The following is a 19,423-nucleotide window of genomic DNA, read 5'->3' on the forward strand; positions in this document are numbered from 1 at the left end:
TTTTTAGTTCAGTGTGTACTTCATTCCCATTTCACCTGATCTGAGTCACAGTCAATCACTGGAGAAATATGGAAGAAAAGTAGGCGATAAAGAAGTGGTTTTAATATTTATTAGTTAGTAATACAATGTCAATCCGTATCCAAAATTCTTCATCTGGTGAAGAGAGATGGAGGACAACTAACAGTCTTGAATTTGATAGGTCTATAAAAGTGACATGTTTCCCTCTCCTAAATATGTGAAAAATTTATCAAATCCTTTCTGAAACCTCTGATATGTGTGATACTTACTTAACATTTATTCACACATGGATGTAAGACAATGGAAAGACTTCTGAGATGGTGGAGCACTAATTGATAATATCGATTATGTAAAATATTATCCGTATTTACTTCCTTGGATTTTACACAGGTTTATTAGTATCTGACGACAATCCAGTCCAGATTTTCCCTCCAACTCCCAATCATCCCAAATTCTGCATATCTTTACTGCCTCAGCCTTATTTTAGGAGCATTACCTTGAGAGACAGAGTTATTTAAAAATCCCAGCACAAATCCAAATCAGTCAGTGCCTGATAAAAATGAAAGGGATTTATTGCAGTCACAGTACTGAAAGAAATGACAATGTGCATTTTCTCTGATATTTCTGTATATAAAATATATTATAGTGGCAGATCTTTGTTTCGTGAGACTTAAAGCTTTCACAATTAGTGGTGGAGGTGGTAAGCTCCTTAAAACAATAATACAAAATATTATACCTTGAAAATGTTACTGAAGAGATGATAATGTAAACACATTTATAGGTTTTGCTAGGGTCTTGGAAAGGTACCACACGGATGTTGCATAATTTAAAAAATTAAATAAGTAAAAACATGGAAAATCAATAAAACTAATGTTCTCTGGTAGGGAATATGTTGGACTTATCTCATGAGATATTATTTGATTTAAGGCAGGCAAGGATATTTTTCACAACTTTGAATTAGGCACCTTGTACTCAATAACCCTTTTTCAAAAAAAAATTTTTCCCTTGAATCTTTTATACATTTTCATGGTGTCTCTGATTGGAAAGAAAACAAACTAGCACCTAGGTTTTTATTTCAAAGAAGATAATGTTCTCTTTTTCCGGCTGGAACCATGGAGGGTGCAGAAGAGAAGCAAAAGAAGGTTCCTGCTGTGCCAGAAACCCTTAAGAAGAAGCGAAGGAATTTCGCAGAGTTGAAGATCAAGCGTCTGAGGAAGAAGTTTGCTCAGAAGATGCTTCGAAAGGCAAGAAGGAAGCTTATCTATGAAAAAGCTAAGCATTACCACAAGGAATATAGGCAGATGTACAGAACTGAGATTCGAATGGCAAGGATGGCAAGAAAAGCTGGCAACTTCTACGTACCTGTGGAACCCAAATTGGCATTTGTCATTAGGATCAGAGGTATCAATGGTGTGAGCCCAAAGGTTCGAAAGGTGTTGCAGCTTCTTCGCCTTCGCCAGATCTTCAATGGCACCTTTGTTAAGCTCAACAAGGCTTCAGTTAACATGCTAAGGATTGTGGAACCTTATATAGCATGGGGGTACCCAAACCTGAAGTCGGTGAATGAATTGATCTACAAGCGTGGTTATGGCAAAATCAACAAGAAGCGAATTGCCCTGACAGATAACACATTGATCGCCCGATCTCTTGGTAAATATGGCATCATCTGCATGGAGGATCTGATTCACGAGATCTATACTGTTGGAAAACGTTTCAAAGAAGCAAACAACTTTTTATGGCCCTTCAAATTATCTTCTCCACGAGGGGGAATGAAGAAAAAGACCACCCATTTTGTAGAAGGTGGAGATGCTGGTAACAGGGAAGACCAGATCAATAGGCTTATTAGAAGGATGAACTAAGGTATCTACCATGATTATTTTTGTAATCTGGTCAGTTAATAAATGGCTACACTCAAAAAAAAAAAAAAAAAAAAAAGAAGATAATGTTGGCAAGGATGTGAAGAAAGGGGAACCCCCTTACACTGTTGGTGAGAATGCAAACTGGTACAGCCACTCTGGAAAACAGTATAGAGGTTTCTCAAGATGTTAAAAATAGAGCTACCCTATGACCCAGCAATTAATTGCACTACTAGCTATTTACCCCAAAGATACAGATGTGGTGAAAAGAAGGGGCACATGCACCCCAATGTTCATAGCAGCAAAGTCCACAATAGTCAAACTACGGAAGGAGCTGAGATGCCCTTCAACAGACAAATGGATAAAGAAGATGTGGTACATATATACAATGGAATATTACTTAGCCATCAGAAAGGATGAATACCCAATTTGCATCAACATGGATGGAACTGGAGGGGATTATGCTAAGTGAAGTAAGTCAAGCAGAGAAAGACAATTATCATATGGTTTCACTCATATGTGGCACATAAGCAGTAGGACAGAGGACCATAGGTGAAGGGAGGGAAATCTGAAGTGGGAGAAATCAGAGAAGGAGACAAACCATGAGAGACTATGGACCCCAGGAAAGAAACTGAGGGTTTCAGAGGGGAGGGGAGTGTGGGAAGGGGGTAGCAGGGTGATGGGTATTAAGGAAGGCACATATGATGAGCACTGGGTGTTATATGTAACTACTGAATCATTAAACACTACATCAAAAACTAATGATGTACTATACAGTGGCTAACTGAACATCATAAAAAAAAAAGAAGATATTAGAAAGAGCAATAACTAACATTGGAAAACATTTAAAAATGCAGAAGAAGGTGATGTTTCAGAAACCCCAAAAGACTCATGAAGGGACCCATCCATCAAGAGAATATAACTAACAACTAGCAGTACTAAACTAGCAAAAGACTACTTTGAACAAATTGATGTGGGCACAAGGGGTACAAGTTGATACCAATTTATGTGGCATGTCAATAACATTTTGTTTGAAATTTTTTAAAAAATCATTATTTCAGTAAATCTTAGAATGATTGCTATTTTAAATTTAAAAAACTGCTATTTTTAAATATTCAGAGTAATTTCTTGTAAAATATTCTACTATATCATAATACAAAATTGGAATTAGAATTGACAATAATGATAAACACTTTACTTGTATGATTCATTAAAACCTTACAAATGTCCAGCATGCTTTAGATACTAAATTACTTTAGTTGAAATTGGGCAAGAAGCTAAATGACATGCCTGAGGTAACACAGCTAACAGGTGACAAGGATAGAACTCAGTTCTTTGTAATTCTTTTAAAACTTTATCCATTTATTATAAGCATGTAGAAATATATCACATATATTGTTTTAGTTCTAAGTATTTGATTATTATTGAAATTGAATACAGTTTACATGGCACATATCACCAAAAATCGTGCACATATTTACCAGTTTTAATTTTTATTGTAATTTTAGTTATGGTATTCTTTTGATAAAGAGTTTGAAAGTATACATGTATATGTTATGGGCTGACTTGTGACCTCTTATAATTCATATGTTGAAGTCCTAACACCCAATACTTCAAGATTTCACTGTATTTGGAGCTATTGTCTTTAAACAGAAAATTAAATTGAAATGAAGTCAATAGGATGGGACTTCACCCAGTATAACAGGTGTCTCAATAAGAAGAGGAGGTGGGGACACAAGCCACACTCAGAGGGAAGACTGTAGGAAGACACTGGAATAAACTGCCATCTACAAGCCATGGGGAGAGGCCTCAGAAGAAACCAACCCCCCTGATACTGGACTCAAACTTCCAATCTCCAAAGCTGTGACAACATAAATACCTGTCATTTAAGCACCCAATCTGTGGTATGTTGTATGACAGCCCTAGTAAACTAATACGGAACATATATTTATCTATCATTTATTTGGGACATGCTTTTAAACCTAATTACATATATACCCTTTTGTATTATTGAAATTGATTTCTTATTTCATAAAATTTAATAATAATCAAGGAATATATAAAATAGCATAAATATTCCATTATCATTTCTTGCATAAATCAAGCCTTCCCAGGTAATTGGAAATTTTAGATCATAATAAAGTATATTCTAGTAATACTTTTTCTCTTATTTGTATGTTAATAATCTCATTGGGAATTTGAGAAATAGAAATTTAGTCATATATGCTCTTATAGGGGAAAATACATAAATATCAATATATGTCTTGACCTACTACTATTGAATTATATGGAAATTATCAACAGACTATGGACTATTATGTTAGGATGGCTGAAATTTCAAAATGAAATCTTAAAATATCCAATAATTTTCCACTGAAATTTATTTGTAAATGAGACATTTTTTTCATTCATTTGCTAATATGCAATGCATTTCTCAAATAGCAAAAAATCTCTCAAATTTTGGTCAAGCTAAATATTTAAATAAATTTAAATATTATTAAAATAATATTACAGTAATGATGTACCAATAGAAATACAGTGTAAATAGCTTGAGAAGAGAGTAAGTAAAGGCAACTTGAAATCATATTCAGTGTTCATTTCAGTTTAGTTTCCATTCCTAGTATCATGATACCAAATGTAGTCATTTCTCTCATGACTATGTGGCCTCTGTACTTCAATATTTGTACTGACTTAGTAGGGAAATTTTATATGTGCAAATTGTTCTTCTGTTGCTATATTTTCAATTGAATTTTTTTGTTTCAATTTCTTGTATTTCCACATTTTTAGAAATTACAGGATATTTCTTATTCTAAATAGTGTTTAGCAAACACCTTTTTTTTCATATGAAGAGTCCGTTACAACTCTGCATTGAGACTGAGCACACAGCTTGCTTTCCTCCAGGTGGATTGCTTGACAACTGAGCAGACATTCCAAAACTTTTAAAAGATAGCCACCATCATTCACATCATTTCACACTGAATCTTTGCATAATAATCATCAAAACCCACTATGCCTGGTTTCTGTATCACCAACAGTGTCAACAAGGATTCATGGCAGATACCATCTGAAGGCCAAGCCTACCAAGTATTGACAAGTATTCTATAAATTTTTACCAGTTCAGCATTTGGGATCAACTTTTACTAATCAGATGTAAAAAATGGGACCCAAGATACTGTCCAGGTTGTATTTCCAAAACAGTGAGTAAAGAAATAGATAAAATTCCCTCAGAACTGGTTTCTGTATTAAGCAAAGGAGAGGGGCGCCTGACTAGCTTAGTTGTAGATCATGCAACTCTTGAGCTCTGAGTGGTGAGTTCAACCCCCACGCTGGGCATAGAGAATACTTTAAATAAATAAATTTTTTTTAAAAATTGCAAAGGAAAATAAAAGGTTAATCTAATGTGTTGAAAGTTACAACATCAAAAAAAGGAAAATCATTTATCAAGGAGTTTTGTGGTCATATTTTTTGAAATGTTATTACTATGAAGAGTTCAGTGGGAGAGGAAGAGCTATTGAAATTCTAGATATTAGAAAATCTGTTTGGGGGGCACCTGGGTGGCTCAGTGGGTTAAGCGTCCACCTTTGGCTCAGGTCATGATCTTGGTCATGATCTTGGGGTCCTGGGATTGAGCCCCGCTGCTCAGGAAGGAGTCTGTTTCTTCTTCCCCCCTCTGCCCCTCACCCCCACCCACTGCTTGTGCTCTCTCTCTCTCCTCTCAAATAAATAAATAAAATCTTAAAAAAAAAAAAAAAAGAAAATCTGTTTGGTAAGTAAAAGTTCCATAAAAAAAAGTATGACATCCAGTAGACACTTAATAATAATTTATCATTAAAGTAATATTTTATGTATTTAAGATGATTGTGGTTTAATGAATGAAGTAAACGAATAAGACAGAATTTCCTCAAATGCACAGTTGTTACTGAAATATGTATTTGGCTGACAATTCCATATGTTAGTTACCTTCTACAACTCACTTTAGGTTTTTGAAATTAATAGTGTTTACTAAGGATATATAACTGTACTAGTAGAAACCTCACTAGAGAAAAAAAAACTTTCTGCAGTCTTGATATGCACTATTGAAATTACAATAAATATAAGGTCACTCCTATTTCTAATTATTTTCTACATTTTTTGAAATAGGGCTACAGCTGCCAGAAAAAAATACATGTCTATACGAATTAGAAGTAAGAATTGCACAAAGTCCACTTAGGAACTTCTGATCTAGATGGGACATAGGGCACATTCTATGACCTTACTGCTTTCCACTGAGTCTCAGTAATTCTTAAAATATGTTAAATATTGGTAAGTGTAGGTTTCTGTTCATAAACATAAATTCCAGTGCTTCAGAGAAAAGAAACTACGAAGAACCTATGAGAGATAAAAAAACAAGTAGAAGTCAATGAGGAAGATGGTAAGAAACAGTATTTAGACAGGTTACAGCAATTTATGGGAGTGTTTAGCAACTTCTGCAGAAACAGGAGGAACCTCCCTCCCTCCACACACACACACACACACACACACACACAAAATCTGGTTCAGATGTGTAGACTGATGATGACACACACACAAAAAAAGGGGGTATGAAAATATTTGCCACTGACATACTTGAGATCTTTGGGGTTGGAAGGCAGGCCTCTCAAGCAAGTCTTACATGGCTCTGGATATTTTATATTGACTAGTGGTGAGGCCTGAGTGAGGGACCCCCGACATAGTAAGAGCTGATGTGGCTTGAGTTTTCCACTGGTGCCACAGGTAGGAGCATCCAACATTCTTATCCACTTGAGCAGATGTAGGACAGACAGGAAGATGGAGGGGTGAGGCTTAAAAGCTGTCAGCAGTCATACACCAAAAATGGGTCAGACTCCTTATTAAAGAATTATTTCAGAGAATTAAAAATGGAGCAATACCATTTTACTAAATAAGGAACTTATTGTTAATGTGCTCATTTCATATATTTATCGAATATTTACTCTGTGTTGGATAATTGTAATCTACACACACACTCCAAAAGTTAACCGTACCATTTCTGCTTAACAGAACATATAAGTTTAACACTCAGATAGGTTAAGAAGTTAACTAAAACCTTAGGTCCTATAACTGAAAAGTGAAAAAAAAAAATTAAGCTGATTTTTTAAAATTGTAAGTCAATTATTTCCCGTAATACTCTACTACTTATCCAGAATGTATAGTCATTAATTCTTAATGAAAATATAATTCCAATTATATCCAATACTGTTGATGTTATAATATGCATTATAAGTATTTCCCTCATATTTTCTAAGGTATGAACCATTGCTCAAAAATCTAGCCATTTCCAAAAGATTTGTGTTATCATGAAACATATACAAATGATCTACCGTACGAACTCAAAATTCATGATACACATTGCCAAAGGACTAATGTATAAAACGTTCCTTTAGATAGTTTATGGGAAAAAACTCTATATGATGTCTTCCAATAATATATAGATATTGGTTGACAGGATGGCTAAAATTGATATAAAACCCTGTCCTTAATTTATTATTATACTTAGCAACTCATCTTTGCTAGGTAATATTTATGTACTACATACCCCCAACAAAAGGTGCTAAACTACATGGTGAGCTGAAAATGTCCTCTTGAAAATGTCCACGTCCTGATTTCTGGAACCTCTGAATTTGCTAATTTACATGGATAGAGAGACATTACAGATGTAATTAAATTAAGTATTTTGAGACAGGGAGATTATCCTGGATTATCCAGTCCTGCCCAGTCTAATCATGTGAGTCCTTATAAACAGAGAACTTTTCTCTGATGAGGTCAGAGTCAGGGAGATATCACCACAAAGTAGTCAGAGAGACTATTGTTGTTGTTGATTTTGAAGACAGAGGAAGGCGACCACTGCTAAAGAATGTAGGTGGCCTCTAGAAATTGGGAGAGGAAAGGAAACTTATTTTTTCTAGAGCCTCTGAAAAGTAACGAAGCCCTGCCAACATTTTAATTTTAGCACAGTGAGACCTGTGTTGCACTTTTAATATATAGAACTGTATATAACATAATTAATTTCTGTTTTTTTAAGCCACTAGGTTTGTGGTAATTTTTATATAAGCCAAAGAAATTAATGCAAACTGGAAGGCAGGAAGGAAGGAAGGAAGGAAGGAAGGAAGGAAGGAAGGAAGGAAGGAAGGAAGGAAACAGAGAGATGAAGAAAGAAAGGAAAAAAAGAAAATGAATTCTACTTCTGTCAAGTGAAAAAAGATTTCTGTAATCCTGAGGTTGATCGCTTCCAACCATTGGCTTCAGAATTTTTTTTTAAATTTTATTTATTTCAGAGAAACAGAGAGAAAGAGCATGAGCAAGGAGAGGGGCAGAGGGAGAGGGAGAGAAACTCAAGCCGACTCTACACCAAGCATGGAGCCAATGTGGGGCCCCATCCCATGATTGATACTGAGATCATGACTTGAGCTGAAATCAAGAGTCAGAGGCTCAACTGACCGAGCCACCCAGGCACCCCTCATAATTCTTTTTAAACATTAGCTCATTGTCCAAAAACAGAAATACCTAAATAAATGAAAAAAATCCCAATTTATCTCCATAAGCTTCTGAGATAAATGAAAATAAGTATCATGGGAATGTTTAGTGATTGCTCATACATTATTCCAGAAAATTGATGTTCAGAAAAATTACATTAACAATATGTATCAGGGCAATGGTCTTTTTTAAAAAAAGATTTTATTTATTTGAGAGAGAGAGAGAGAATGCCCAAGTTGGGGCAGGGACAAAGTAACACAACGCACATGGACAGCCTTTCCAAAGGCAGGAAAATAGACTCAATAAATCATCTTACAAACTCTCTACTCATTTCATCCATCACCCCATCAATCAATCTGTCAAAATATAGTTTCTAGTTCTCTTATACCAGATAATATGGGGATGAAACGTATAACATATTTTGAGGATTTGTCCTTTGCTCAGTGTGGTTGCAACTTTGTTAAATAGACAGTACTGACACTTATAAAACTTAACATTAATTATAAAAAGTAACAAACATAATTGCATTACATTTATAACTAAAATAATATTTCAGTTAATTTTCCATTTGTATGAGAAGTGGCTAGATATGAAAAAGAAATATTTTTCTAAAATTGAATAATTCATAAAAATTAATATCAATAAATGCTATAGGTTTATTAAAATGTGCATATATAAAACCAATTAATCTGAAAAGACAATACAGTAATTTATTTGAGTTTAGATGCATATATTTCTGTGACATTTTGGATGATTAATACTGATTTACTTCAGTAAGCAATTTTTGCTTAATAGAAATTATTATAAGAGTAGAGGTGAACACGTTTCTCTGTGCAGTGTATTTTTGTCAGAGAGTTATTTCCTAGAAAATAATTATTATTATTATTTTTTTTTTTTTAAAGATTTTATTTATTTATTTGACAGAGAGAGACACAGTGAGAGCAGGAACACAAGCAGGGGGAGTGGGAGAAGGAGAAGCAGGCTTCCCACCGAGCAGGGAGCCCGATGTGGGACTCGATCCCAGGACCCTGGGATCATGACCTGAGCCGAAGGCAGACGCTTAACGACTGAGCCACCCAGGTGCCCCTCCTAGAAAATAATTATTGACTTCAGTCATAAAAATAATACATCCACATTTAAATAAAACATAATTATTGATTACAGGCATCATAATAGTTTTTCATTAACCTGTAAAACATACACATTGTGGTGTAAGTAACTTAAATATTTTAAATGAAGGAGATTATAGTTCCAAAGTAACAAATCCAATGGCAGGAGAATTATAAACATATATGGAAAAAATAGTTCTTAAATTTAAATAAGCAAGGGGGATTTATTTCAAGTGCATATATCTTCAATTTCTTTCTTTCAGCTTTAACACAGTTCTGTTTTTGTCTAGCATGTAAGTTTCCAAAATTTCATTTATTTAATTAAATTTTCAAATGTGGTCTATTTAAATAGATATAAGAAGCATGTATAGTTAATTCAATCAAAAATAATCCAGAGTAATGAAAAAACTTCTGACAAACAAAAGACCAGGACCAGAGAGCTTCATAGGCAAATTCTACCAAACACTTAAAGAAGAGTTAATACCTATTCTCCTCAAACTATGAAAAAAAAAAAAAAAGAAAGAAAAGGAAAGGAAAGGAAACTTCCAAATTCATTCTATGAAGCCAGTATTATCCTGATACCAAAACCAAATAAAGACAACACACAAAAAAGAGAACTACGGGCCAATACCTCTAATGTACAAAGATGCTGAAATCCTCAACAAAATACTAGCAAAGAGAAAAAAAAAACAAAAAACTAGCAAACAGAATCCAACAATACATTAAACTAATTATTCATGATGATCAAATGGGTTATATTCCCAGGATGCAAATGTGGTTCAGAATTCACAAATCAATTAACATGTTACATAACATCAATAAGAGAAAAGATAAAAATCATGTGATCATTTCAGTAGATTCAGAAAAGCATTTGACAAAGTACAACATCCATTCGTGATAAAAACCTCAACCAAAGTAGGTCTAGAGGGAACATACCCACAGCAAACACTATACTTAATGGGGTAAAACTGAGAGCTTTTCCCCTAAGGTCAGGAACAAGACAAAGATGTCCCCTCTCACCACTTTTATTCAACTTAATACTAAAGTCCTAGCAACAGCAATAGGACAAGAAAAAGAAATATAGGCATCCAAATTGGTAAAGAATAAGTGAAACTTTCACTATCTACAGATGACATGAAATTTTATATAGGAAACCCTAAAGACTACCCCCAAAAAACTACTAGAACTGATAAATGAATTCAGTAGAGTTGCGGGATATAAGAATCTGTTGCATTTCTATACACTAATAAAGAAGTGGGCAGAAAGAGAAATTAAGGAAACAATACCATTTATAATTGAATCAAAAATAATAAAACACCCAGGCATAAACTTAATCAAAGAGGTAAAAGACCTGTACTCCGAAAACTATAAAACGCTGATGAAAGAAATTGAGGAAGACACAAATAAATGGAAAGACACGTCATGCTCATGGGTTGGATTAACAAATATTATTAAAATGTCTATACTACCCAAAGCAATCTACAGATCTAATGCAATCCCTATCAAAATACCAACAACATTTTTCACAGAAATAGAACAATTCTAAAATTTGTATGGAACCACAAAAAAACCCAATAGCAAAAGCAATCTTGAAAAAGGAAAACAAAAGTGGAGGCATCACAATTCCAGAACTCAAGTTATATTACAAAGCTATAGTAATTGAAACAGCATGGTACTGGCACAAAAAATAGACACATTGATCAGTAGAACAGAATGAAAACCCAGAAATAGGGGCGCCTGGGTGGCTCAGATGGTTAAGCGTCTGCCTTCGGCTCAGGTCATGATCCCAGCGTCCTGGGATGGAGTCCCACATTGGGCTCGCTGCTCCTTGGGAGCCTGCTTCTCCCTCTGCCTCTCTCTCTCTCTCTCTGTCTCTCATGAATAAATAAATAAAATCTTAAAAAAAAAAACAGAAATAAACCTACAATTATATGGCAATTAATCTTTGACAAATCAGAAAAGAATATCCAGTGGGAAAAAGAAAGTCTCTTCAACAATGTTGGGGAAACTGTTCAGCTATGTGCAAAAGAATGAAACTGGAACTCTTTCTTAAACCATACACAAAAATAAACTCAAATGGATTAAGGACCTAAATATGAGACCTGAAACAATAAAAATCTTAGAAGAGAGCACAGGCAATAATGCTTCTGACATTGGCCATAGGAACATTTTTCTAGATATGTCTCCTGAGACAAGGGAAACAAAAGCAAAAATAAACTATTAGGACTTCAACAAAATAAAATAGCTTCTACACAGCAAAGGAAACAATCAACAAAACTAAAAGGCAACCTACAGAATGGGAAAAGATATTTGCAAATGGCATATCCGATAAAGAGTTAGTATCCAAAATATATAAAGAACTGATTTAACTCTACACTCAAAAAGCAAATAATCCAATTAAAAATGGGCAGAAGACATGAACAGACATTTCTTCCAAGAAGACCTACAAATGGCCAACAAACACTTGAAAAAGATGCTCAACATCACTCATCTTCTGGGAAATGCCAATCAAAGTTAGAATGAGATATCACCTCGCACCTGTCAGGATAGATAAAATGTAAAACACAAGAAACAAGTGTTAGAGAGGTTGTGGGAAAAAAAAGGAATTCTCATGCACTGTTAGTGGGCGTGCAAACTGGTATAGCCACTGTGAAAAACAGGATGGAGTTTTCTCAAAAAGCTAAAAATAGAAATACCCTATGTTCCAGTGATTACACTACTCGATATTTACCCAAAATATACAATATACTAATTCAAAGGGATATATGCACCCTTATATTTATAGCACCATTATTTACACTAGCCAAATTATAGAAGCAGCCCAAGTGTCCATAAATAGATGAATGGATGAAGTAAATATAATATATATATTCTATATATATATATAGAGAGAGAGAGAGAGAGAATGAAATCTTGTCATTTGCAACAACATGGATGGATTTAGAAAGTATTACACTAATTGAAATAAGTCAGAGAAAGACAAATACTATATTATTTCATTCATATATGGAATTTAAGAAATAAAACAAATGAGCAAAGGGGGAAAAAAGAGAGCAAGAAGCAAACCAAGAAACAGACTCTTAATTATAGAGAACAAACTGATGGTTACCAGAGGGGAGGTGGGTGGGGGGGATGGGTGAAATGGGTGAAGGGGATTAAGGAGTGCACTTATCATGATAAGCACTGAGTAATGTATAGAATTATTGAATCACTATATCACACACCTGAAACTAATATTACAGTGTATGTTAACAATACTGGAATTAAAATGAAAAACTTTATTAAAAAGATAATCCAGATGGGCGCCTGGGTGGCTCAGTCGGTTAAGCGACTGCCTTTGGCTCAGGTCATGATCCCAGGGTCCTGGGATCGAGTCCCGCATCGGGCTCCCTGCTCTGCGGGGAGCCTGCTTCTCCCTCTCCCACTCCCCCTGCTTGTGTTCACTCTCTTGCTGTCTCTCTCTGTCAAATAAATAAATAAAATCTTTAAAAAAAATAAAATAAAATAAAATAAAATAAAATAAAATAAAATAAAAAGATAATCCAGAGAAGAACAAAGTAATTTTTAGCCCATTTCCTACCTAACTTCATAAATTCCTAAAATTATGAATTATCTATGCAGAATATCACTTGCATTTGAAATAACATATTATATTTTCTTATACAATTCTAAAGTATATTTAACAATTCCTTTTATTTTAAATAAAATTACTTTTCAGTAACCAATGATCTTCCAAGTTGAATTCTCTTATAAAATTATCATAAAATGTCATATTTGTTTACCTCACACCCATTGTCTATTTCTAACCTTTTCTTTAAAAATACCTTTATTTTGGGGCACTTGGGTGGCTCAGCCAGTTAAATGCCTGATGCTTGATTTTCAAACATAAAATTGTGTATTTTATATAATAGGATTGGCATGGAGATTAATTTAGGAGTCAATTACATTCATAAGAACAATTAAAAGGAAATAATAGCACTATGCCCTTAAGCAACCGAAAATTTAGACATCTGGCCAGGATGGAGAAGCCCACATACAATATTGAGAGTGTGATTATGAGGAATTGATTATGAGGGAAACCCATAGAAAGTGTTGCCTCAGGAAAGAAGTAAGAAAGAATTTCAAGCATGAAAAAAATTTCAGTTGTATAATTGTGTTGGAAAAATTAGGTAAGATAGCTTTAGATGAGTTACCATTGGATTTAGCTTCATAGTATAGCTTTGAGGTGATTTGATGGAGAAATATATGATAGTAAAAATGAGACTTCCTTTTCCAACAAAGCATTTGTTTTACTTTTTAAAAGATGAAACATTTCAAAGCATTCCTATAGGTTGACAAAAGTGATCATCTGGGAGAGAAAAACTCATGATGGAAATGAAAGGAAATAATTGGAGAATCCAAGAGAAGATTAACAGTAATGGAAGTGGAAGTAAGTGGAGAACTTTGCTTTCGATGGGATAAGGGGATAAATGCTGGGAATACACGGAAAAAATAAGATATTGTTTTTTTTTTTTAAGATTTACTTATTTATTTTAGAAAGGGGGGGTGGGGCAAAGGGAAAGGGAGAGAGAGAATCCCAAGCAGACTCACCGACATGGGTCTCGATCTCAGGAACCGGAGATCACGACCTGAGCTGAAATCAAGAGTCGGATGCTTAACTGACAGCTACCCAGGTGCCACCAACATTTCTTTTCTGAAAAATAAACATTCTAATTGGTTAGATTCCCATGCATGTTACTGTCTTTCCTAACTCATTCTGGACAAATATTCTTTGTTTTTAGCTAATAACATCTAGGTGAAAGACTGGGAAATGGAAATTACACCCAATAAATATACCTAGAACAACTTCTGTATACTAGTTATGCCCAATCTCATTGGGATGAGAATAAGAATGACCTATTCCATTAAAAACATTGTAATGACACAGACGTCATGAGAAAGAATTGTCAATCATACTCTGAATTAATCACTGATGAATTCTAATTATGGGATGACTAAGTGGTATATAGAGATGACTCACCTTTGATTTATTATCTGCATTATTTATAAGAGTAAAAAATGCAAGATTAGAAATTAATATTGAGGTGACTAATACACTGTGCACCTTGTTCCTATGGCTTTATAGGTAAATTGAACAATGAAGCTTATCATGAAGCAACAATGAAGTGACTTGCCTTTACATTTTGTTGACCATCTTAGGAATCCTCTTAAAAGGGGATATAGAATTTAATTAAAAAATTGTCATTGTGGACTATTTTAAAGATATCTTATGCTTTAACTCAATAACAATATATTTTATATTTGGAAGCAAAGGACAATGTGTCTTTTACTTAATTCTCAGTTTACTTTCACTTAAGAACTTTTTTAAAGGTACCTAACACTGTTAAATGAGAATTGCCTAAAACTATGGTTGTTGCCTGCCTATGCAATTTTATTATCTACACAATTGGAGTCTCTAGGAAGAGCAGAGCAAGCCTCAAGCAGTTGCAAAATAGGAAAAGAGCCTAGCTCAGGGTTTTTATTATGGTTTAGGGATGGGGCTGGGGTGTGGTTTACCACACTTGAGCAAAATCTTACTTAGTTTGAATCTCCCACTGGTGCCAAAAGAGGGAGCACCCAGGATTTCTTAATAGATTGCCCAAATACGGTGCAGAAGGGGAAGGGAGGTTAGAATCATAAAAGCTGTAGGCGTCAAACACCAAAAAATTGAATCATGTTCCTAATAGAAACATAGCCATCTCCTGCTTCTTCTAATAATGTGATGGTCTTCATAATCATTAAACTAGATGTATAACATTATTCTGTTTTGTTCTTTATATTTTCATTCCTATTGGTTCAGTCTGCATGTCTCTTGTTTTAGTAAAGATTGTGTATGTGTGTGCGCACACACGCTGTTTCCCATTTTCTAACATAACAGATGCTTTTATCCAGCATCTGTGCATTATTCTTATCTTTTTCAAGTCTTCACTCCTCCAAAAGTCTGAGCATGCCCTCTTAATGAGACTAAATCCCCATTCTTCGGCAGTGCCAGAAAATGGATGTTTGTATCTACTACAATATTAATTTGGTGAATGTCTCACATTTCTTCTGAGATCTAGGTTATAAACTTCGTGACAAATCTCAGGCATGTTTACCATTTTATAGCACTGAGCATATGGCTTACATATAGCAAAATCCATAATGCCACGGTTTTGTAGAAACAAGGATACAGCAATCATTTAACATTTGTTGTATTTAGCATAATAAAGGGGAACACTAGAAAAATGAAAATGTATGTAAATCTGCTTTGAAAATTAACCATGCTAAAATTATTTCGTATTTCTTCTAAAGATATGAATATACCTGATTTAATTTTAATTCAGCATTTTGCTACATTCATACTGCCCTTATTCCAGCAACTCTAAGGCAAATATATCCAATTTTAGCATTCTTCTAAGAAAGAAAAATTCAGATGGGAGCAAGTTGTGATTTTCTTATTGCCTTTCTTGAACTATTTAATATTAATATGTACTTATCCTTGGGCTTTGACTTATGGCTTCAACAAATCACATTTTATGTGGCTGTAAGAGATGATTGTACTCACAAGACATTGCTAAGTATTAAATATTAACTTTGTATTTTAATTCCACAGGTGCTAACATATGTTTAAGACACTGGAAAAATCAGAATCGAGGTAAGCACAAATGAAATTAGCAATTCCTTTAGTCTTTTTCCTTTGAAACATACTTAGATTGCTAAATTGAACTCCAGAGATTGCAAGAGAAAGGTATACATTATAATGTCACAAAGGTGTGGCAAACACAATTTTTTAAAATGTGATATGTTGCTTTTAAATAAAAAAAAGTGAATGATTCATTTTATATTAAATATCATAGGAACACATCACAGCCAAACACAAAACTTTTAAAATGATTTCAGAGATTGTAGAGCCAGGATGGGATTCATAGAAGGGCTCGAGGAGCTATTGTTTTCAGCAAGACTTGTTACACATATTTTTGAAAACAAAAATACTAGCAACCTTAATCTTTTTGAGCTGGGCTATATTAATTCTTGAAGAAATACCTTCCTGACCTCAGAAAATGATTGTGCTTATGCTCTGAAATATGTCTTATATTTCAGTTTATACAACTCCATAATAAAGATTTTAATATATTATTAGTTTTTTTGTACTGATTGGTTTTTCTTAATATATGTATATATACACAAAAACACTATTTACTTACTTATTTATTCATTCATTTATAATGATTTTGTAGGGAATCATTTAAAAGTTTTAAAGCCCAGAAATAGGTCTGAAACTATAATTATTGTTATTAAAAAATTGTAACTTTAAAAGCAAATGCTTTTGGGGCACCTGGGTGGCTCAGTCGTTAAGCGTCTGCCTTCGGCTCGGGTCATGGTCCCAGGGTCCTGGGATCGAGCCCCGCATCGGACTCCCTGCTCCGCGGGAAGCCTGCTTCTCCCTCTCCCTCTCCGCCTGCTTGTGTTCCCTCTCTCGCTGTGTCTCTCTCTGTCAAATAAATAAATAAAATCTTAAAAAAAAAAAAAAAAAGCAAATGCTTTTGACTTTAGTACTATTTAGTTAAAATATAGTATTGTGGAATAAATCAATATTTGTATACTATGTATACAATTTACATCTTTAAAATATATTATAATATAGGGGCACCTGGGTGGCTCAGTTGGTTAAGCGACTGCCTTTGGCTCAGGTCATGATCCTGGAGTTCCGGGATCGAGTCCCGCATCGGGCTCCCTGCTCGGCAGGGAGTCTGCTTCTCCCTCTGACCCTCCCCCCTCTTATATGCTCTCTCTCTCTCATAAATAAATAAAAATCTTAAAAAAAAAAAAAAAAAAAGTTTAAAAAAAAAAAAAAAATATATATTATAATATATAAATGTGAATATATTGTGCTTTAATGAAGGTGATTGTAATGTCAATGCTGTTAGGAGTTTGTGCAATTTAACTTCCTGACCCAATAATATATGATTAGAAATGCAAAAACAGAAGAAAAAATTTTATGATTGATTGTAGTCTAGAATATCAAGTTTTTATAGTATAGTGTCCCCTATTTAGGCACCAAATTCTACATGGGATTTTGTAATTTTGAAAGAAATCAACATAAATAGATCATAGGGATATAGTTTTCAGATTCTTCAACATTTAAGAAATTCTATATTTTTTTGTTCAAGACGACTATTCTAATGATGTCTAATTCTCCTTTAAATTTATATAATTAAACTCCTGTAGAACCAGAAATACATAAAAATTCATAAACAGTAAACAAAAGTATGATTACTATCATAGGTTTTCTGATGGTATAACCATCTAAAAGGCATTAGCATATCAATATTGATAAAGCACAATAAATACATTTTTTGGAATCCAATGCATAGTTCAAATTCTGAAACACCCCCTATGAATGTGGCTAGTGACCAGTTTATCAGAAACATAATATTATATCAACCAGAAGAAAGAGAACATACTCCTGTACAATTGCACCTGTACAATTTCCCAAGAAAATAGAACAGGCTCCCACACCCAACCATGCATTTATAGTTACAGTCTTTGGGCAGCCATTAAGAGATCAGAGCTCTTATTTCAAAACAGTTGGAGAGAAGGCAGGAAAGGCAAGAGTTAATTGCATGCTGGCTTTAGAAGTGAGCTACATGTAAGGAAAAAGACAGTAAAACATTTGCAAAAAAAAATTTTTTTTTTAAAGATTTTATTATTTATTTATTTGACAGAGAGAGAGAGAGAGAGAGAGCACAAGCAGGGGGAGAGGCAGAGGGAGAAGCAGGCTTCCCGCTGAGCAGAGAACCTGAGGTGGGGCTCGATCCCAGGACCCTGGGATCATGATCTGAGCCGAAGGCAGACGCTTAACGACTGAGCCACCCAGGTGCCCCCATTTGCAAAAAAATTAACTAATGTTGCAGCTTATATATATTCATCCACTTTTTGGGAATAGAAAATAAAATTTTGAACTGCTTTTGATTATCAAAGAGTAAATCATAATCCACATTCTCAAGAAAAACAATCAAACAGAAATCATTACTTTAAAAATCATAATACGATTTCTTCATTATCACAGCCTAGTATAACTGAAAATCAACTGCTTAATAACATTTAGTTTAGCAGCTGTCTTAGATCTCGAAAATAAAGTTAGATTTTTTGTAAGCCTTGGGGTGCCTGGGTGGCTCAGTCAGCTTCCAACTCTTGATTTCAGCTCAGGTCATGATCTCAGGGTCTCAGAGTCCTGAGTTTGAGCCCCACTTAGGGCTCCACGCTCAAGGGGCAATCTGCTTGAGATTCTTTTCCTCTGCTCTTTTCCCCACCCATGCTCACTCTTTCTCTCAAATAAATAAATCCATCTTTAAAAAAAAACAAAAGATTTTTATAATTCTTCAGTTGAAGGAAAATAACAAATTAAGCATGTGCTTTTTCTGACTCAAGGTCAAAATAATAAGAAAAAAAGTGTTACAATTTAAATTATTCTCCAGGCAAAACGTGAGAGATTTTTCAGAAATTGGAGAGTATAAATGTATTGTTGTAAAAATTACAATACAGGATGATTCTAAAATACACGTAGTTTTAATATCAATAAAGCATAAGAAAGCATATACTTTATATAGAGATAAATGTCTTGAAGTCGGCATATTAAAAATTTTTTTAAAGCAAGAAAAAACTAAAAACAAGACATATCCTTACAGTCTCATAAAACTTTAACTACAGGTAATATATTGTAGACATGGCACAGTGGAAAAATAAAATTAATAACATGGAGAGTGAAAACTTGTTAAACTCACCTATTCAAGTAATAGAAGAAAAATATTGATATATAATATCAAAAACAGTGATCTGTTTAATAATTATGATTTTCAAAAATGAACCCGAAGAAAAACACGCCGAGAGAATAAAGATACAATAGAAAAT

The 19,423-nt window shown here is 34.1% G+C and overlaps 1 pseudogene; it reads left to right on the plus strand.

Annotated features, from left to right (window-relative positions):
* Window positions 1-1,114: 1,114 nt before the first annotated feature.
* Window positions 1,115-1,961, plus strand: LOC118519979 (large ribosomal subunit protein uL30 pseudogene; annotated as a pseudogene).
* The last annotated feature ends 17,462 nt before the right edge of the window (window positions 1,962-19,423 follow it).

This window comes from Halichoerus grypus, chromosome 4, assembly GCF_964656455.1.
Source record: "Halichoerus grypus chromosome 4, mHalGry1.hap1.1, whole genome shotgun sequence".
Taxonomy (NCBI): Eukaryota; Metazoa; Chordata; class Mammalia; order Carnivora; family Phocidae; genus Halichoerus; species Halichoerus grypus.